Here is a 22,842-nt window from a genome sequence, read left to right on the forward strand (position 1 = left end):
TTCGGCCGATGACCTCTTTGAGTCTGAATACCTGGTCAGACCTCCCTAGGGTTACAGTTAGTTCTCAAGGCTTCCATGAAGTGGGGTGGGCTGGCAGGATGTTTTGGAGTGGCTAGAAAGAGTTAACTGAGCTTCAGGGCTAGCCTTGGATCCATATTGGCTGTCAGCCCGTATGGGGCTGTAATTAAACACAGCCCCGTGGTGGGATGACACTGTGACCTTGACTTTAAGATGCCATTTTCGACTGGCCAGGCCAGAGTAGAGAGGGCAGTTGCTGAAGCGCACAGACATGCTTACTCGAAAAGTTTAAGGGCATGTTGGAAATTTCAAAAGGTTGGTTTGACAGGAACGGCTGCTCCCTGCAGCCTGCCTCCTCAGCTAAATGATAAATGCTTCTCTGTGCTCCCTCTTGTCTCTGATGTGGTTTTGACAGATGTATCTTGATTTTGTTTGTGGTTTACACAACCACATGTCACCCTTACAAATGTCCAGTCCAGACTTCCCCTGTTTCTGCTATAACACAACGTAAAAATTCTATTGGAAAAACACATACCCATATTCAACAGCTCTCCTTCTTTCGGTTAATTTTAGCAGAGAGGTAGCTAGGTGTGTGGGTTTCTCAGCAGCTCACGGGGAAAAGGAATTAGCGGGCTAACAGAGGGACTTAAATCCCTACTCTAAGCGATAAACAGCAGCCCTATATAGTGACCCTTAAAATGTGTTTTTGTGAAACAACAGTGACTTAGCACACAAGACAGAGTGAGTGCAGAGTCTGTGGTGACAAAAATACCAAGGCTGTTGGTGGACCCCTTTCTTCTGTTTCCCCCTGCCCCCTTCCCTAAAAGGCAGAAGGTTTGTTCAGTTTTAGGAAAGAGTGCATATAATCAATTGATTCACTGAAACTTGTCTTTCTGACCTAGTTTGACCATAGAGTTGAACTGTAGTAGGTCAGTGGTCCAGAGGGGATTAAATGTCGTATTATTTCTCCTTTTCCCCTCTGGAATTTGATCATTAAAATGAAACGTGGCATTTTCTTTCTTTCTTTCTTCTTCTTTTTTATTTTAATGTTTCCTGCAATAACACTCAGATACTTTTCATTTAGTGAAATGAGAAATCTGTACCAGAGGAGCTGCATTTACAAAATATTTTTCTAGACTCCACCACATTTAGCTTAAGTGACATGTAGGTTAAGATTTTATACCCTCGCTCCCCCCACCCCCCCAGTAGGATATGGCAATGACCATTTCCATGTGCTGTCTTGTGACTGGAAGGAAAACGTAAGGCATGATTAATGAAGCAAGAGCCGGCAGAAGGGGATTTGTCGACTTCGGAGATCCAAAGCCTTTCTAAATCACCAAATATGGAGTAACACTTGCGTGATGTAACATCATATTTACATATCGAGCTGCTCGTTTAAAAGACAAAACACAGTGTCTGTCAAGCAGGAATTAAAACCACACTTCTTACTGAGGTCCCAAATAGGTTATTCACTCTCAGATTAACCAGCTCCAAAATTCTGTGCTTCTGTACTTAGAAGAGGAATCTAAAAGCTGGGGGGAAGGCACTGTAGTGAAAGCTTTTTACTGTGATAGTTGTGAATCTACGTAAGGAAAGAAAAGATATTTTCTTTAATTTCTGGTTGTCATAAAGGTTTTTTTTTTTTTCTTAAAACCTGGTACAATAGCAGAGCCCAGAGAAGCACCCCGCCCTGCCAAAAACAAAAACAAACACAAACACAAAAGAAAGCAAAAAGAAAAGAAAGCAAATTTAAAATATGTTTTAGAGTGCTAATACTAAATAATTTCACTGAGATGAAAAGCAGTGTAAGGTATCTAAGATATTCAATGGGTGCACCAGCGCTGCAACCCAGGTGAGGTAAACCTTTCATGCACAAATAATTACAAAGTCTTGATTCCTTTCATTGTGTTTAATCACCTGTTCCCACCCTGGAATTGGCTGAACATAAATAGCGTGGTCACATCTCAAAGCGAGATGTCAGTAACTAGAATCACGACTTCTCATAATTCACAGTAATGAATTAAGAGTTTCCTATGGTGAAATTAACATTCTACCATTGCACATAAATTAAGATGCCCTGGCCCTCAGGTGCCTCTGAACGGAAGTTCTGGAAGACGGCTGTGCACAACTAGCCCATTTCTCTCCAGCCCACGTCTTCCCAGTTCCAAGTCTGCTTTTCTTTTTATGGTGAGGAAGGAAACAAGAAGAATAATCATTCAGTAGATATTTGAATTGTGTCACAAAAAGAAAGGAGAAGCAATACTCCATATTAGGAGAGAGATCTATTGATGAATCTCTAGAAGAATATGTTTGGCAACCACATAAAAGGTAGTCATTTAAGTGCGCTGTGTAGGATAGGCTTTATTAAAGTGATGTAAGTTGGATTTGAGCTCAGTGTGCTCTGTGCCATTTTATAGGCAGGAAGCAGGAATAAAACAATGACAGATTTTCCTGAGATAAATAAAGCTTAGAATTTGGGGCTTTCAGATAGGAGAATAAAGTAGAGTTCTTTAAATCCTTAGTAAAGTGATATGCATTTTGACTGTACACAGGCTTCTCCAAGATCAGTATTTTTTTTTTTTTTTTTTAGGAAAGGATGGTTTTTACCTGGCAAATAGATGGGTCTGTGCTCCAGCACTTCACCCACGTACGTCTGTTAACACATTGACGTTAATCAGTTTGGTTTTTCATTTCATTCAAAATTAAAAATATTGCGTGACTGTGATCCATTGAGACCATTGAAATAGTATTCACTTAACTGGAAATGAGCAGGTTATATTGCGTGGGGTCCAGTGCATGTATTTGTGTTTCAGATACTCACCACGAGGTATGAGCAGCCTGTGTGTGACTGGCAGTCAGGGCTTTTAATAGGAGTGTTGTTGTGTTTTCTAGTCTCCTGTTTTATGATGGGGGAAATACTCATCAAAGACTAGTGAATGGGAAACTGCTGTTCACTTATAGAAAAGGCCAAAAATATAATCCCACAGTGTCAGATTTGAGGTTTTGGCTTCTTACACACGAAATCTTCAAATTAGGGTTGGGCTGTCATGAAGTTAGCTTTCTAAGAGAATGGGAGAAAATATGACCAGTGCTATAAAATGTAGTCAAGTCTACTGCCATTGATAAATATTATTTTTTTCTCCTTAAAATTGTGAACATAGGCCTTTATATCAGATATTTCAAAATATTTGCTTAGGCAATATACCTCATCACTGGATAAAAATATGTAAGACAGTTACTCTAATGGGAGGGAGAAATACTAATTCAAAACAAATACATCAGCATGTTACTTAAAGGTAAATCAAGTATAACATGCTTTTCAGAATCTAGAAAATCAACTTGCCTTTTCCTTTTGTACTCATTCTAATTCTCTAGCTCAGACTGGATTTGGAATGTATTTGTATACTTCATGGTGTAACTGTAAATGAGACTATAAATTGTAGTATCCTAGTATGACTACTTATTTTTAATTTCTCTTTATTCAAGTGATTGTGAATAAAAACCACTGACTTCTGAAGTGAATTTTTAGCATGGCAGCTGAAAAAGAAAACAACAAACAAAAAAAACCCCAATGTACTGGTGAACATTTTACTTACCTTCCGAATCCAGAGAATAGAGAATATTGTTTCCTTATATATATCTAGGATTTTCATTGGGAGCCTGTGTTTGTGAGGCCACTACCCAAAGACTCATGTTCATGAGTTTGGGAGTCCTGTATACAAGCTGTATTTGTAAATAAGACCGAGAAAGGTTGTGAACTGGCAGCTTGGATGTTTTGTCAAAGTACAATGTCAGAGAAACTCTCTCTAAGACAAATTGTAAATAGAACTGTCACAGTGATTGCATGATTGAGCCACAGAAGTGTCTTACAATTGTTGGCATTGTCAGAGGACTTTTGAAAGCTTAATTAAACACAGTGGCCCGCATGGATGCTAAATTTACTTCAGAAAGCCAAAAAGGAAAAAAAATTTTTTTAAATGTGGAAGATCCCAAAGATCCCAAAGTTCTTCAGACACTACCCTTTCAGTGACACAGAAAAGAGGCATTGTGCATTTTCCTACTTGTCTTTTATAAATAATAGTTTTGAGAATAGGGCCACGTGATATGAAGATCATCCTGTGTGTGATGTAGAGATTGTGTTAGTTTTTCTGTCTCCTGCTGTTACAGACAGTTAATGTAAAAATGGCCTTTTATTGGAAACACAAATATGTATTCACTTCAAGAACAGGAGCAGAGGGGGAAAGTTTCCCTCCCATTCTCTGTGTTCATTTTGTGAAAGCTTAAAAAAACAGTGCTGTAATTTCTTAAATCACCCCATTCCTTGTGTTGCAAGTTGTGCCTTTTACTTTAAAGGATCTGAAATCTGTTTTGCACACCTTTCTCCGAGTGAATGTGGCATTTAATTGTGGAGCTGCCCATGGGCTGGAAAATGCAACTGGGTGTAGAAATGTGCAGGCAATGTCAGGACAGCGAAACTTAAGCTCAGGGAAGAGGAGAGTTGGATGCATATTAATGGCACATTTTCGAGTCCTGGAAAATCATTAATTTCACACCATAGCCTCAATGTAGTTTGGCTAATGTGGGAGGACTAAATTGGAGTATATAACAAACGTGCAGATCCTAGGGAAGCATTTTTCAGAATTTCGTGATTTCTTAAGTGAAAGTATTTAAGAAAGAAAAGAATAGATGAATGGTGGCAGTGCACACTAGTCAGTAAGAAAGGAAGAAAAGTTTGGCTTTCCTTTGGGGGAAAACATGAAATCGAACCAAAGTAGCACAGCTAGCGAGATGCACCGAGACTGCGGCATTCAATGTGAATTTAATGTACTTTGGTTGGTCTGTTCACACCCTTTACTGCACAAAGGAATCATTTGACAAAATTTACCCCAAGCCCAAGTCTGTTTTTACATACCATAGTACTAGCTTCATGCAATAAAAAGCACTTAGCATCAAACTGGACCCAGCCTGGCACCTTGCCACTTTTTTAGAAACAGATTTAATCACCAAGGATCTTTAGTACCTTTCTGCTTGTTCAGATTTCATTTGGGTCATAGTTATGTCAGCAGTGTTGTTATTACAAGGATTAAAAAAGAAAAAGATTTTAACTTAGTGCCCATTTTTAAAATTGTCTCAAATCAAGCAGGTTTTTATATTATGTGTCAATTTGGAGGACATTAATAAAGTTCATAAATATGTTCAGACCATGTAATTTAATGGATAATAACCAATACTTTTATTTGTAATGACAAATAGAAAATTGGCCCTTGTATCCCTCCGTCCTCTGTTCTTTCCTCCTACCCAGGTAAATAAGCATCCTTAAACTGCTTCTCCCCTTTACTTCCAGGGTATAGAGGCTCTGGCCAATATCAGTAAATTTACTTTTGTAATTTGCCATGTAGTTTTTACAACAATGACCTAATTAATTTGAGCACGAACCATATTATTGCTACTAGAGTCATTTTCTGTCACAAACTTAATTTCCAGGAAATGTAACCTGACGAATAAGAATGCTTTAGCTCTCCACATGTGCTCCTAGAGACCAAAGGCAAATTTAAAATAATAATAATAATAAAAAAATGCCAGCGTTATTAAAGCCAGTATGCTTGATGCCAAACTCAATTTGAAGCCAGTAAACATAAGACTGTATTTCTAATCAGTTTTAGAATGTAACGTATTCCATATTGGGTTCACTGGAATCTGTCTCTCTGCTTTTTACTGGCCAGCTGCACTCCCTATGCATTTTTAAAACATTTCAGCAAAGGCTTTTGCCGTTCTTAGCAGGGTTAGTAACTTGGGGTCTATTTCTGAGCTCATTCGTCATTCTGCGATGGCATTGAGTTAGGTTGGCAAGGGAAGGATTTGAAGCATGGGGGGTGGTGAGGTCACTTCTGACCCCAGCAGGGAATAGGTGAGCTTCATTTGCCTTTACAATAGGCGCACAGTTACTGCACCTTGGAGGAGCACTCAGGTGCTGCTCAGATGGGCGCATGTAAATGCCCTGTCAGATGCGGAGCCGGAATATTAATGCTCCTTCCACCACCGCACCATAATAAAGCTGTACACAGCAAGCTTAATATGCAGCTAGTCTGGGGAATTGTGTAAACTTAGATAGCCCAGTGTGAAAGACAGCAATGTAAAAATGCTCGATATGCTACAGTTTCCATTCTTGTTCTCCTTTGATCTATAGCAAAATGAAAACATCATCCTTTCCTCCTCTTGGAGTTGTCTCCCCAACTCTGCCACCTCCCAATCCACCACCAGAATTTTTTGCATGTGTGGTATGGAGAAGTGCGACATAATTTGTTTCATATGGTTAATTACAGGCGTTTGAATATTTAAAATTTTAAATAGCCGCAGTTCCAGCTTTTCCTGTTAAAAGTATGTGATTTGAACAAAGGGAATACAGTGTAAATATTTGTGGTGATTTGCAACACCCCTCTCTCCCCATTAAACACATACACACACACGCGTGCGTGCGCACACAGACATTCAGTTTAGATCTAGTGCTGACTTAAAAGACTTCTGTACCTTCATTTATACTTTTTTTTTTAACCAACTCTCAGTTGGAACTCCATTAAAAACATTTCGCCATTATTTTTGAGTCCACTGTTGCTTGAGGTTTTTAAAGAGGATTTTTATAATGTGTTCATTTAACAGAATCAACAGCTGTCAGAACCAGTTGTGGTAAATCCACAAAACGTACAAAAGAAAATACACACGTTTCCTGAAACAAAACACTTGGAAAAATAAGCTGCCAAGAACTGGCGAATGAGAAGTTTGCAGACAGGGAACCGGAGTGTTTCATCTCTGGGTTCACCCTGGAGACTGATGTGAGCGGATCTGATGCAATGCCCCTGGAAGGCTTACCTGACCAGGTGGCTGCGCTGGGGTGGTGCTCCCCATGCACGCAGGCTAGCTGGGGCTCCAACTTGCTCCTTCTGCCCTCCTTTTTTTCCTTTTTGATCTCTCTACAGAGATAAAATACCAAGTTTGTAGAGTGCTAAGCAACAAATTCTATCCACTAAAGGTGAGATGATCAGATTTAAACATCCTGTAAAAGAGGTGAGAAGGCACCCAGCACACCCTTTTCCAGATAGAGTTGGCTGTGTGTTATGCCGAATGGAATCGGCCCCGCCAGGGAATTCCCAGTGGGAGCGTGGAGCAGGCCTGCTGATGAAGGGGATACCTGGGGACCTTGGGTCACTCACAATGCGTTTCTGTTTGTATCTTCACTCTTGTGAGCATTGGCGATGAACAATTACACCTACAATTTGATCTGAGTTTTAGATACAGGTGAGTCCACTGATTAAAAACTCCCATTAAAATGAAGAATGGAATTATTGTGAAGCCTTCGAAGGTGCTTTTGCAAAAAGAACACAGGTGCTGTTGTGTCCCCCGCCCTCTGGTTTCTGTTTTCTTTTTGAATTTTCTACAAAACACAAGGAAGCCTCATGCTAAGCATCAGGGCACTTAAATTCATATTCATCAGTTGTTCATTTTCTTGATATGTAATGATGCATAAAAAAACTGCAAAAAACATCACATCTGTTAATTTTTAGAGAAAGAAGGTGTAGCTTGGATTCTTACCTTAGTTGGAGCACAAGGCCCTACATGCCATGTTTGATCTTTTTACGTTTTTTAAATATGGAGTTTCTCTTTGGGCCAAACAACAACAACAAAAAAACCCCAAAACAAAACTCTGAAGCATTTCCCTTTACTGACTCAGGGGATACCACGATTTCATGATTGGTTTACATTTAGGGGGCAGCTCACAATGAACCATTTACGGCTCCTTTTAGCCCCCTTCTCCACAAGTCTTTGAGTTCTCAGTTAAAACAATACATTAACCAATGTTAAATTTTAAAACTCATGAGTTTCTCCTACTCCGTCCTATCCTAAGATTAAAAAAAAAAACAACACAACTATTCTTTTACATTTAAAAGTGAACATTGGCTACTGAAGAATGAGTTAAAGGCTGCGAAAATTTTTAATAATAAATCGTAACCTTCTCATGTTATGTTTTTGTTATGTTAAGGGGAAAAAATCAATAAGGAAAAATTTAATTCTGATAAAGATACTCTTGGATCTTTGAAAACAACTGCTGTCCTTTTAACTAAAACATTTGAGCAGCTTCAAAGACTATGTATTTCTTCTGATCTTGGAACTGTGTGACTGGTAGCAAGAAAGAAAAAAAAATCTTATTCTACATACAAGTGGATTGCTTAACAAGTCTGCACAGACACGTACTTGTTTGTACAATAGAGATAAAAATTCCTGTATAAAAATAATTCAGCTGCTGACAGCAGGCATTGTTGTTGGACCTGTCTTTTGTGCTTGTCCCAGCTCTGGGCCCCCTCTCCCCCCTATCTGCTTGGGACAGCTTGCTGCCTGCAGACTCCTGACGAGAAGTTAATTGCTATATATTAAATGTATAGGTATCGTATCTAAAGAGGAACATCTCAAGCCTTCCTGTATGCATTCCACTCTCCTTTCTGATGTGATTGCGGCGCTGCCAGCAAAGGGGTGGCAGGCAAATGCTCTAATAGGGAAAATGACTTGAAGGCAGTTAGGGGAAATTTGGCCTTCAGGTCCCATTTGCTCTGCAGTGTAGCATCAGTTTCTAAACTTTTGTTTTTAATCTAATTCTGATTTACTCTGTCACATCCCATATCAACCCGCATTGAACTCTACTCATGTAGAGTAACATTAGTGTCAAACGGAATTGGTCAGGACTGTGGACCTGTGGCTCATACAGATGGTTGTGAATGTGAGTTACATGCAGCTCTGCATCCGATTCTTTCTAATAAACGTTAAGATGGGGCATGTTTCTGAGCAGGGCCCATGGATAAGCGCGCTAAAGAATCAGGGATAGTACCTGGGTATTTTCCCCTTCTCTCTTCTCTTTTCTACTTCCTTGGTATACCTGCCTTTCAGGTAGGAGGATCAGTTCTAGGAAAACATCTGAGGCTGGGGGTGGGAGGGGGGAAAGAGTGGCAGAGGGAAGTTACTGGAGTATTTTCCGTAGGGGTTCAACACAATCACCAAAGCAGAGAGTCTTTTGGGTCCAGAAGCGGAGCAATAAGCACGGGCACGTGGTCCTGAGCTGTTATTCTCAGTCTGACTTGCACACTAGCCGAGATAGGACTTAACATGTGCTTTCATCTGGGTTGGGTGTATGGGATGGGGGAAGAGGAGACATTCACTGGGAATTCTATCACTAGAATTTCTTAAATATCATGAGGTTAGTAAGGTGTGAGTTAGCATTCGAGGTGTGAGATAGATTCTTCTCCATACTTGTCATTGGGAAGCATGAAAATTCAAATACCCACTATGTAATAACGGGTGGGGGGGGTGGACACAACGACTTTCTGAATGTCAGCTGATGTCTGCATGACCTGTTCTTCTTGAATTAAATGCTGCCAGTGTAGGATGGGGGGAACCCCCAGGAAGATAAATACCCAACGATAGGATTTTCAGTCCTCAGAAGTAAACCAGATCTCGCTCCTCTGCCTCATATCCTCTCCTTTCTTGTTCTTTTTCTTTTGGAAGCAGAAACTTCTAAAACGAATGCCACTCCAAGGCGATGAAAAAGCTGTTTTTATACCACAGTGGATGTTTACACAGGAGACTCAACTTGAGGGGAAAAAGGCTTTTTGGGAGGGTGGTGGGACTCGTGTTAATCTGTTTTGTTGGAGGCCTGTGCAGTATATTGCCTATGAGCAACTCTGGGCTGTTTTTGATAAATTACCATGTTTAGAGATAGGTTTGGCTCTTAAGGGCTTAGTTTTATGAACAAAGTCCGTAACGATGTTTGCAGCCTCTGTTTGTCTCTTAGCCCCTTTGGCTTCACTAGAAGCTCAATGTTTAGTTTAAGCTCAGTCTGGAAGATATAACAATTTTGCATTAAAAAAATGAGGAAATCATAGGAAGAAAAACCCTTTGCTTTTTGGATGAATCTTACTGATAATTTGCTAAAGCTCATTTGAATTTTAAGCACTTCTTTAATCTTCAAAGGCTAAATTGCTTTATGAATATGCATGGTGTGGGCAGACTTCAGTTCATTACCTAGTTGTAAATTCTAATGACCATTAGGTCCTTCCAGTAATTGCGAATTGTTTTGCATTTTTGATTGGCCTATTAACATGTACATTCGGTGCACATCAGGCTGGCCTGTCAGCCTGCTGAAGGAGAAAAAAAAGGTGAAAATTGTTTATAGCACCAAGATTCTTAGATTTTCAATCTTGCAAAATTGATGATGTAAAAAAATTAAAGCAGTGTTTTTTCTTCTCAAGATTGAAAGTTCACCAAGAGATTTGACATATTTAATTTACATGATGACTTTGCACTCCTTCATTAATGCAATTTGCATATGAAGCTGTTGTTAATCACTTTTGATCATGTTTTGTGTATTAGCTGCCTCAGTGGCTCTCCTCCTAGGATGCCCCAGTAGAAAGGAGCAAAATGATGCATCTTCTTGCCAAGTTTCCTTTAGTGAATTGAGGAATTAGAAGTCTAACCTTGAGTAATTACATATGTTTTATCCGTTTTCTTTTAACATTAAGTACAGTTTGTGGAAGTGGTGGCTGGAAGTTGTTCTCGTTTGGGGAGAAGACTGTAAAATTCAAGTGTATGATTGAGGCATATCCAGATCTGTGCGGAAATATGTGCTGCCTCTCCCTGTTTCCCCCGTGAAAGTTGTCGGGCAGTTTCATTGTTAAGCGGTTTGATGTCAGGGAGACTTGAATTTTCCAGCGTATTAAGACATCAGGCTTCTCCTTTGGAAGAGAGATGGCTACAAAGTACGGACAGACCTTTGCAACAATGCTTTGGGTTTCTTCTTTCAATAAGTGCCTAACACCCACAGCCCTCCGTCTTGGGCCTGGGCTTGGCTGACTTCTTTACCTTTGAGCTCAAGGAAGTTTTCCTGTGGCCTCGTCTGGCTTCTGCTCTCCGCTGCTCTGTCTGTGTCCTCCCCTAGTCACGAGAGTAAATCTTGATCCCTGGGCTCCCGGGTGCCTCCTTCAAGGTACACAAGTGCCCTGGTTGTGAAAACAAGCTGCTAACTAACGGTTTCCGATTTTTGAGAGCCTGTGATTTTGGTATTTGCCCTTGCTGTTGAATAGCCCGTGCTGTATTATTGATGCTCATCTTTGGTCTATGAGTTTATCACTGGTTAACAAGCAGAATCAGAACACGGAAACTGATATTCTGATTAAAAGGAATGTTTAATGAAAGAAAATAAATTGTGATGGAAAATGAACAGTGTGTAAGAAACGTAACTACAATTTTAACCTCCGAGGGACCCTAGCACTGCCCTACTGTGACTTCCATCCATACCATGCTAAAAGCATGCTTCAGTTCAAAGTTGTTAATATTCAGCTGGGAAACAGTATCCAGAACACAAATAAATTATTAAGTGCATGAACTTTTTAGGCAGTAAGATGAACTGATGGGGTCCATCTGTGAGATCCAGGGGCTTTTTATTTGTGTGTGTCGAGCGATTCTGCCCTCTCCGACTTCACAGCCTTTGGTCTCCGGCCAACTGCATGCATAATTGATTCCACACGCACTATCATTTTCTTGATGTAATTGCTTTACTAAGATATGATGAAATCTAATGGATAATTTGCTATTTGAAAATGGGCAAAAAAATGTTCATACTTTTTATTGGGGGGAGGGCAACAGAGAAGGGCGTATTCAGATGACCGGCTATTTAAGAAAACACAACAAAACGAAACAGGCAAAACTAACTCATGCACTCTGCTTCAATCATGTTGCTTGTGGGTAGGAAGGTCTTTGTGACATATGGAAGCCAGTGTGTAAATCTCTCTCTTTCTATCTCATATCACCCTCCTTCATTCCTTCTTTCTCTGTCTCTCCTCCAAACTTTACAAGAAAGGGATCCTAACAAGGTAAAAAGTAAACAATTTAGTCATCACAAGCCTTATTATTCAGTCTATCCAGGAGTTTTGCCATGTCGGTTTATTTAACTTCCAGGAATGTAAACACTGACACAGCCCTAGAAGCAGCCAGAAAGATTACAGTATTAGAGTTAAAAACCGTGAGCACGGAGTAGCTGTGCTTTATACTCAGCTATAATAACACTTTACATTGAAACATAATGGTAAGTCAAAACCGACTGGAAACTTCTGCTTATATGGAGTACAAATTTCATTCTAATAGATTGGCATAATCTAGTGTACCCGGAGTAGATTGTTATATAATGGAGAAACTGTATAAATGTCAAGTACACAAATAATTCTACGGGAAGTAAATGAAAAGTATTAGAATTTCTTAAATCACCATTAAATTTTGTTGGTGGGACAATCTCATTAGGTCCCTCAAAATCATGTGTGGCTTTGCATAAGTCTTTTAAAAATGTATTTTGAGAGAATTTATGGACATTGAAACATTGTTTTAATCCAAACCAGTTCATGCTTTAAATATACCTTAAAAAAATTGTACTGTTTTTCAAAGTACTTAAAGGGAGTGGAGGGGTAGAAAGCATATAAAGTGAATCCATCTCACTGTGGCAAACTGTTTTTCAAGTAAAGTCATAATAATGAACAACACATGATCTGAAATTTGATCAGCAAACATGTACTTATGCCAAGGAATTTCCTTTCTTTCTTTCGTTCTTTCATTCTTTCTTTCGTTCTTTTCTTAATTTCTTTTTTCTCTCTTCCCTTCCTTCCTTCCTTCTTCCCTTCCTTCCTTCCCTTTTTCCGTCCTTCCTTCCTTCCTTCCTTCCAACATTCACATACCAAGGTTCTGCAAATCAGTAAAGTAGGGGGAGATCAAATCATAATACACAGAATGGCACAGCTAAGCTATCTTTTGGAAGAAACATTAAATTCACCACCACTAACAACAACAACCACAAAAAAACCTTTTTACAAAACTGGAAATGACAGAATAGTTTTAAAAAGGAAAAAAAAACCCACCCCACCTTCTGATGCTCAAAACTTCAAACTATTAATAGACCACCAGTAAGATAGACTGTCTTTGTGCCTTGAAATGCAAAATGAGGGAAATAATTAGCAGAGGAACAAAATTCTCAAAATTTGAAGAACTTCTGTGATTACTGGGGGTACAGTGAAAAGAAAATGCAAATTTCTTCCTGATCTTAATTAGATTCGATTGTGCGGTGGGTGTGTTGGATTTGGGGGGAGAGGCGGGGGCAGGGAGTGGGGGAGGAGGGAGTGGGGGTTGAGGCGAGGGGCTGTGTGATGTGGAGACAGGTTAACAGGGGCCTGGTGGTGTGTGTGGGGGGGAAAGTGGTTTCTGGCACTTGTGCAGTAAAGGGTGCTGATGGGGTGAGAATCCTGAGCCCTTAGTTTAGCTGGGCTCATTTCCCTCGGGTGTAGGAGATTCATTTGAGGGGAGGGGTGGGCCCTGAAATAAGAGCCAGGCTGCCTTAGGAAGGGGAAGCTGCCTGTGGGTTACTTTCCCCGACCACATGGGAAAGCTGTGTGAGACGCTATGGCCTCCACCTTGTGCTCTGTGGCCATCGCTCAGTCTCTCAGAGGGGAGTCTACACAGAACCCCCAACACCAGAGCATGGCCTCCCGGCCCCCCTCCCCGCCCCCCTCCAAACGCGCTCTTTAGAGTTCACTGGTGGTGGTTGGCCAGAGTCCTGCCAAAGTATGTGCAGCAAGTTTCACTGGCTGGATTTCCCCTTGCGTGAAATAATAAAAGCCCTGGCCAAGGCTTATGAATCTATTTTTGTTTCATTAATATTATTTATTATGTATTTTATTAATATTTTTAGGAGGGACTGTGCTCTCATTTGACCATTTGTAGTTATAATTAATACATTCCGTACTGGTTGTAAAAAGTATATTTGCATTTAATTGCAAGTCAGGCTAAATTAATGGATATGATTTAAAACAAAACTCAACTTAAAATAATCTTGCAGGGAGCAAAAGAAGGAACGGTCCTTGCATTAAATTTATTTTCTGGGTGTCTGTGGTGAGAGGGTGGAAAGGATTATGTGGATCTAACGGGAATCGTGTGTGTGTCCGAGGGACATGGGGGCCACACAGGGGAAGGAGGAAAACCTGGGCAGTAGGAGGGGCAGCCAGGAGCTCCGATCCTTTCTTTAATTTCTGAGGTTACCAGGAGGGGCTTAAGCAAAGTGGTCAAGTCCATCTGCTCCGGAGAAGGTGGTAAAGAAAAGAGGTTAGTGGCAAGAGGGAAGAAGCACAAAGGGAAAATTGTACATTGGGAGCGTTGCTCTCGCGGCTCTGGTGTAGCCAGACTGGTTTAGCAGACAGAATGATAGATTGTTTTGTCAAGGGTCCCAGGGTGTGCCCTGAACTTGAAGCACTTTGTTTATCTTGAATAGAAAGGGAAAAGCACAGACATAATCGATGTCTAGTTTTTAGGAGCTCGAAAGAGGTAGGAGAACACAGAGGAGTCGGGGAGGTGGGGGAGGTGCAGGCCTTGGTTGTGGCTGTCCATTAACAGATGAACTTGGCCTAGGGCCAAGCTTTAGATGAGAGCATGTCAGGGCCCCAGTGCAGCCAAGCCTTTTCAGTGTTTTTTTTTTTTCCTTCCTTTTTCTTTCTTAAAAAAAAAAAATACCTGCTGACTGTACATCAAATGCTCCCAGGTCTTTGGCCAAAGGCAAGGAAAAAAAAAAAAGACACACAGCCCAATTTTTTCCCCTCTGAACCAGTTGAGGCCAGTCTTTTGGCTACACACACAGGTTCTATCATCTTTCCTGGCTTGCCATTGGGAAAAAAAAAAGAGTTGTGATAACGCCAGTAACCCGGGGGCCCGGGCCGGAAAGGGTTCGGTGTGTTCAGGAGAGCAGCATGTGTGAGCGCGTGCGCTGGGGCCGACGTGTGTGCGGAGCCGGGGCGGGGCGGGGCGGGGCGTGCGGGCCTGCGGGCCTGCGTGCAGGTAGGAAGTTGGTGCGAACGAATTTTTTTTTTTTTTTAAATGGCTGAAGTTAAATTTCTTGTTGGGCAAGAGCTGTGAACTAGACTGTTGGTGGCTTGGAAGGATAATACACCAGCAAGGCCCAGGAAAGGCCAGGGTGGGGGGAAAAGTGCCCCCGTTGGAAGCGCCGCATTTCCCGTGCAGGGCTGATGGCAAACCCATGTGTCTGGGCTTGTTTTATTCTCAATTATCTTATCTTCTTTGGTCTGTTTCTGTGTGTTTTAGTTTATTATAACATTATGCATTCACTTATGAGTGTTGGCAAGCAAGAGTCATCAGCCCAATAACTTCCTGACATTTTTAGCTCTTTTAATGTGCCGTCTTTGCCCTCCTGCCACAAGTGGCGAGGTAATTGAATTTCCCTGTTACTTACTGGCGGGGGGTATGTTCTGGTTCCCACCAGAGGAGCTGCTTGCGCCAAAGCTGGGTTCGTAGCATTCTACCTAGGGGACACCCGGGCTTCCAAGTAGTTTGGGGGCCTGTCCGAAATGCAGTTCACACAATAAAAGATGTTTTTTTCCCATCATAGACTTGAAAAGGCACCATTGTGAGCAGCCACATAAAATGGGATAAAATCATGTTTACTTCCCCAGGCTGAAACCTCAGCAGGGAGGTGGACTTTTTCTCCTCCTTATCTAGTAGCAAATAGAAACTGGGAAAATATGGAGGCCTCTGGGCGCATCCCACAGATAACCCAAAACATTCAGCCAAGCCCGTTAGATGCTGTTTTCACTCCTACCTGTGTGCTTTTTAACCTGCGTGGTAACATGGGGGAAGGCTGGGCTGAAAGAGGGGGAAATAAGCCCTTAAAAATATGTTTATCTCCTTTCCTTTTCTCCCTGTTCTTCAGCTTCTGGGCATACATGAAATAAAATGGTGAAGAAATGCTGCCATTTCTAGTTGTGTGAGCTTGGGCAGATTTCTTCATCTCTCTGAGTTTCCATTTCTTCATCTGTAACATGGGGGGAGTTGCAGGACCCCCCTCCCCCCAATGGGGACATCATTAGCATTGCATGAAAACGCTTGCCTGGTATGCAGTAAGCACCTGAGAAAAGCCAGTTATTATTATGATTCTGACTCATGGCTTAGCACTTTTCTCTCCTATAAGAACTGGGGTCTCAACATAGTTCCTCACAGTGTGGGGCTAGTAGCTTGGGATGAGAGGTGAGCAGGGCAGGGGGGGGTTCGAATGGGCTCAGAGCCTCCTTCTGCCTCAGGGTGGGCCCCTGCTGGAGCCTGTGGGCAAGGCGCTGTTGGGTGGGAACAGTTGAGTAGCCGTTGTAGATCTGGTGAGGTGGGGTGATTGGAGGGGCTTCTCCCCATTGGCAGCTCCCTCAGTGCTTGGCCTCTCTCCCTAGAGACATGGGCTGCATCACCAGGAGAGTATGCCTGGGTATGTGACATAGTCACTCTGGGTTCAGATTCTTGCTTCACCACTGACTGGTTGGGAGAGTTTGGGCAAAGCGTTTAACCTCTCTGCAATGCAGATAACCCAAAGCACCTCCCTCATAAGGTGGGTGCGAGGGGTAAATGAGAGAAAGCACATAAATTACCTGCTACACAGGATGCACTCAGAGAGTTGCCATTGCTATACTATGTATCTGACGCATTGTCTCTCCGTTCCACAGCAAACCCAGAAAGGAGGTCCTATTAACCCCATTTGGTAGAGGAGGCAGTTGGTCCTCCCCAAGGGTTAAATAACTTCCCTGAGGGGTCACAGTCATTAGGGGCTTAATCCTTCGGCTTCCAGTCATTATCCTCTGTCACCTCCTCAAAATGTTAGCAGCTTTCTGCAGTGAAGCTGGGCACCAGTTGGGTGGGAAGCTCTGGTGCTGGATGGTTGGCCCTCCTGTGGGTTCTGTGGTCAAGTTTTTTAGTCTTCTGGGAAAGAGAAGAATGTTCTCATCCAGTTCCTGGGCGGCTGTCCTGGGCATATTGGCGGAGCCTTGGAGCTGTTGGAAAGAGTTGCAATGTGAGGAATTCTGCTTTGCAAGTAGTCACTTCTCCATCTGTCCAGAGTAAGGCAGACATGGGGCGAGGGTCCTGTGAAGAACAGGAAGGAGGTTTTATTATTTGCGCGTGACTCAGTTAGGAGATAGCAGTAGGCTGACCAAGAAACCAAGCGAGGACTTTTAAGGGCTGGTGAACCCTGTCTTCCAGCATTTCTGTTCTGCTTTCTCTCTGGCATTCGCTTCGTTGACCACACCTTTAAAGGGCGGAGAGCATCAGAATTATGCTCTGAGCGGGAGAGTGTGTGTGTGTGTGTGTGTGTGCATGCCCGTGAGCGCGCACATGTGTGCGCTGGGAGTGCTGCGGGGTAATAATCTGCTTCTAGGAGGTTTTCATTATTGGCTGAACAAGTGCTGTGGTAAGGCAAGTCCAGAAAGCGGGCTAAGAGACCTGAGAAAATTCTTGAATGGAAACTACAGTCACCAACTCCATATGATCCACATGTGGCTTTCCCTGAGGCAAGTTTTCAAGTGCATGGTGGCCTCCCCTCATCACTCTGCAGGCTGCTCTGACTCCATTAATATTTGCTGAAGCAAGACCTGAGGTTCATTGCAGACGGATTACATAATGTATTCCAAAACCAAATGTCAGGGTTTTCCTTTTTATCACCCATTCTTTTGAATTGGCTGGGCCACCATGGACCACCATTGATATAATTTCAGAGTCCACTGGGTAGTTAGGAGGCACCTACTGTGTGCAGGAGTCCGATGGGAGACCTGAAGAGTTGCCTCCAGCAGTGATGAGGGTTGGCTGGGAGTTCTGCTCACTCTTTTATGCTCTTCTATTCCATTTGAACCAAGGAGGTTGTTCAGATCAGATCCACCACCAAGTAGTTGTCATGGGCCTGGATCCAGGAGGTCTTCTGAGGTGGGAATGGGGGTGGGGGTGGCTGCTGAGAACACATGTGGGTGAAGAACTCCAAGCCTTACACTTCAGTTCTCACTCTGCCCTGGGACTGGATCCTTGCTTCCTTTGCCCTCGCCTCTTCCCCTGGTTCTCCATGTTGTGTCTGCCTGCCCCCAGGTCAGGACTGCAGCAGTCTTCCCCTATCACCCCAGGAGGGAAGCTCTGAGTTTTATTCCTAGGCTGAAAGGCAGAAATGATAAAAGGAACACCATTGCTTTCGAGGCCCTATTTTTCCCCTCTCGTGTTCTCCCCATTCCCTTGAAAATCAGGCCAGCTCTCTGATGGTGGCCTTTTGTTTCTTTTTCTTTTTTGGTTCTGCCTTCATTAAGGTAAGCTCGAATTTAATGTCCCAAGAGGCAGGCCGGTGACCCTTCAGGCCAAGTGCCTGGATGTGGCAACGCTATAATAAATTTTGAATGGTGAGAGCAATGGAAATTTAACAAAGCCATAACTGAGGAGACCGCAGAGGGGCAGCGGACTGGTTAAGAGGCTGTTGGATGAGCTGGGTAGTATTTCTACTTCAACCTGATTGAAATGTCGACTAAAAATCAATGCTGTTGACTAGTGATAATTTACAACGTTCCCGGTGCTAAGTAGTTCCCCGCTTAAGAATGCGTTGGTTGGGCAGAGATTAGTGCAGGGAGTTGTGTGTGTCACAATGAATCAGACGCATTATAGGTCAGCCCTTTATTTGTTTCATCATGACTTTTACACAGTTGTCATGTAATTTATGGCTGCTTTCACGTTGTCAAACATTTTCATCGCATCTTCTTCTTTAACACACTCCTGACACAGACGCGCCGTCTTGGAAGGCTTGGTATTATTTCATAATCCAAGAGGAGGCCTATAAACCATCAAATTACACTATCTTCGGGCTAATCTAAATGCGCTGCAGATTAAAATCAGAGCTCATTTGTCCCTGATGCAAATTATTAAGTTCTAATTATAAATATCCATTTAATTACCCCATACATTTTTATTTTGCGGACCCTTTTGAGCCCTGCTGTCTGTGACGGGGGTGGGGGGGATGCACAGGAGACAATCTGCAGTAATTAATGTACACTTCCCAAATGTACAGGATAAACATATGCTGCTTTGTTTGTCTTATTTATTGATTGATTAGATGTATAGAGACTTTGGCATGGGCACAATCCAAAGTTGAAATCTTTGTTTTAAAAATGAAAACTATTTAAAAATCTTTTGGGGGGAAGACAAAGCAAAATAGAGCCAATCCAGAGCTTTCTGCTAGAATACATCATCCTCAAATATGGGATTTTCAACCAGATTCGAATTTGAGTCAATCTAGATTTTGCAGAAGTTAAGGGTGAGAGAAACCCTACCTCTTTTGTACCTAGAATATGAAATCATCATCATAGAAAAAACTGTAGTGTTTAAAAATAAAAACAAAGTCATCCTTATTTCCAGCCCTGTTGCCATTTAGGAGATAACATTTTCTGCCTGTAATAGGAAGACAATGCATTTGAGAGCATTATGATAAACTATTTTTGATCACTAAACAATAAAGTAAGACAAAAACAGAACATAAAAATTTGTGAAGACCCAAGAACTAGATGCTTACTCTTCCATGAAGGCAGTGGAAAAATGACCAAAATGGGTTGGGAGGGTGGGGTAGGGATTAAGTGAGAGGTCTTTGGGGACTTTTCTAGAACCAAATTTTGACTTCTAATGATAGCGGGAAGATACTGGTCTGGGAACCAGTGTGCCTGGGTTCTAACTCTGAGCAGTGAGACTTTGGGTTCCCTTCATTTTAGTTTCCTTGTCTGTAGAATGGGTAGTTTGGAGTGGGTGCATCTCCAAGCCCCCGTCCTGTACCAGTGTACTCTGAACACCATAGGGAGATTCCCTGCTTCCTCTCCTTTCTCCTCTTTTTGGAACCTCCTTGCTGAATGGGGCTCGCCTGCAAGAGAGGGCAGAATATTTTCTTTATTTGCCTCAAAGGTAGGAGCTACGGTGGAGATTAAGGGTTGGGCTCATAATCCCTCTGCAGAAAGCTTAAGAGCAACTTTCAAATTGCTGGAAGCAAAACTGAAGCATGGTATAATGGAATGGTGATAATTCACAGAAGTTTCCAGCCTTACAAGATTTCTCCATCTTTTAATTGTTGCAAGCTGTTTTTTTTTTTTTTTTTAATATAAACTCTAAGGAGTGTAATGTATATTTTCTCCAAGCTTGCTTTTTTGGGCAACTGTAGCTATGTCAAAATAGAAATACGTTTGACAAAGAAATCAGTTGAATTTAAACAACCAGGTATTTTAAATTCAATTAACTGACTGAATTCAGTGATATTTTCCTTTTTCCTCCCCCAAAAGCTGGTTTCTCTGTATGGACATAGCCTACATATGCTGAGTTCTTGGAGTTACAAATTCTTGCTTGTTAAAGGCATCCGATGCAACATGTTTAGAAGAACTCTCCCTCTGTTAGTGTTGAAGACAGCATAAATTGAGGGAAAATGTTCTTTTTTTATTCATCATGTAGGTAAAAGCATATGGCCTGTTCTGGGACATGTGATCTTTGCAATCCATTTTCTAAACTTGGTGTTTACCATTGACTTTTAGCACGGATGTTTCTGTTTTTCACACTGTCCAGCAAATACCATTTATGCATGGCATGGAATTAGATATAAAATGATGTTTTCAGAAGCATGCTGATAAACAACATTCAAAGTTACCCTTTGGATAATGATTATTTAAAACTTTCTTTTATTATCCCACGTGCTAAGAGGAAGGGGGAAATGAACCAGTTGTGGGATACATGTTCCTTGTAGAACTCAGGCACTCTTGAGATCTATAGCTTCCATAAAAAAGCAATTTATTTAAATTACTGCCTCTTTAATTTATAATGTTTTGGGGATTTTTATTAGGAGTGCTCTATTAGGGCACTGATAATCAGCTGTTTCAAATTTTGCCTACTCTTCTGTCTGTGGCAGAAAAACAAAACAAAACAAAATGCTAAAAAAACCAAACAGGGAAAAGGAAAAAGTTGAGCCCTGACTCAACCCAAAGGAAGATAACGGGCAGACTGAATGAATGGCAGCCACCCAGAGGTACCCCTTTCTCCTTCGGTTATTACTTGAACAAAAAGCACAATAGCATTCATGCCAAAGAGATAGGTGACAAAATATGTATTCAGATACGAAGTTTAGGATTCATAGCCTGATAGTCTCTCTTCTCCCCCAACCCGGCACTGTATTGTGCAAATGTATCAGCATTGTATTGTTAATGTGTGATAGGATGCTACCGCTAGGACAGTCTTGGCTCACTAATGGGGTCAGCTGTGTCACAATGTGATATATGGATTATGTTTACCATGGCATATTTTGTTTGCGAGCTGGGCTGTGAGACTGGAGCAGATGATAAATGAAGATACCCTACAGGTTTTCACATGAGGTCCTGTCATCCGGCATCTCCAAAACAATCAAGCACCACTGGTGATGTAGAGGTAGTTGTGGGGACATAATTGACTTCAAAGTTTGAGATCTCCAGCTGAAGTTTAAGATGTGATAGTCCCTTACATTAATGTCTTTACTTAAAGCTCCTGTTTGACTTAAATAAATTATTTAGGATTTGTTGCTATTACCTGGGTAAATTCATGAATTGTCAGGCTAGTTAAATAACTTTCCAGTGGCTTTTTGTGCCTTCATGATTCATTTGCTTGGGCTCCTGTGTGTTTGTATGATTTCTAACAAGTTTCAGTGGCAATGAATGATTTTTCTTACTGGAGTCTCGTGTGGTACACCTATAAAAGACTTATCTCTTTGGGGAAAAAAAAAACCCCTCCAAATACAGTGAAACGATCATCCCAAGATGTAACACACACATGCTTATACATATGTACCACATGTACACATATATATAATGTGTGTATATATATCTAGAGTGTGTATATGTATAGCGTGTGTGTGTGTATATATATATATATACACACGTATGTACATGCACTCTATATATAGGTAGAGAGAGAAGGAGTGAGAGAGTGGGAAGATCTTCAGATTTACCATTAAGTTAATACAAAAGTTTTAAAAAGTCATCCATATGAATACCTCTTTTCATTAAATTCCAGCTTAGGCCAATCTGTTTCATGCTGTTTCTCTCTCAGGGTCGGTTGCTCACATAGACCTGGATTGAGGGGCACAGTTTCTGATTCAAGCTGAAATCCTGGATGGTAGTCTGTCCCCTTTGTGTTCGCAGAGCTGAGGAGGCTGGTCTTTCTCTTGGTGGCGGTGACACTTGTTGCCACTAAGTCCCCCTCTGCAGAGTTCTTCCATGAGAGTGTTTCCTGACCCCCCTCTGCATCTGGTTAAATGGACCTCAGTAATCTGTGCACAGTTACTTCTTACTTATTTTATATCCTGAAAGATATTAAGTCCAACAAGCTTTTACCCACTGAGTCTACAGAGAAAATGGCCAGGCAATTTTTGTTTCAATCTCTGTCTCTCTGGAGCACTAGTTCCAGAGGCTGATCAATAGGTTTTATTGTAGACCTCACTGTCTCTAAAAGCATTGTGACCTTATCCTGTCTAAAAATAGTATTTGCTCTTGCCTGCAGAACCTTGACCTGTGAAAACCCATTTGGAACATAACTGACATATCTAGTCAGCTGTATATCCAAGACATGCTCTGTGAATGAATTCTGTGCAGAACTGTCCAGGAGAACACGTTCTTCAAAGAAAAATAAATACCAGTCCTGAACACTGGGAATGTACCTGCTCGCCTAAAGCGGTGATGGGCCACAGAATGGAGAACGAGGAAGACTCAGGAATTAGGGGGATGTTGAGAGGGGTGAGGACTCTCATGGAGGACTCCCAGAGAGAGTATTTGGCCTCCAATAGGGCAAGGGACTGCAAGGAGGAGTTTGGGCTGAAGTGCAAGGTGGTTTAAACAAGGTCCATGACCCTTTTTAGAGAGTGTGATTCTCCAAATGCTTTTCTTGTCAGCTTTAGTC

General features: G+C 41.7%; 1 protein-coding gene across 9 annotated transcripts in view; it reads left to right on the forward strand.

Annotated features, from left to right (window-relative positions):
* The window catches only part of BCL11A (BCL11 transcription factor A), a 100,618-nt gene that overhangs the window by 8,072 nt on the left and 69,704 nt on the right, over positions 1-22,842 (forward strand). The gene's annotated exons all lie outside the window — the stretch shown is intronic.

Source organism: Eumetopias jubatus, unplaced genomic scaffold, assembly GCF_037043125.1.
Source record: "Eumetopias jubatus isolate StellerSeaLion01/CBP00866 unplaced genomic scaffold, mEumJub1_p1.0 scaffold_9, whole genome shotgun sequence".
NCBI classification, from domain to species: Eukaryota; Metazoa; Chordata; class Mammalia; order Carnivora; family Otariidae; genus Eumetopias; species Eumetopias jubatus.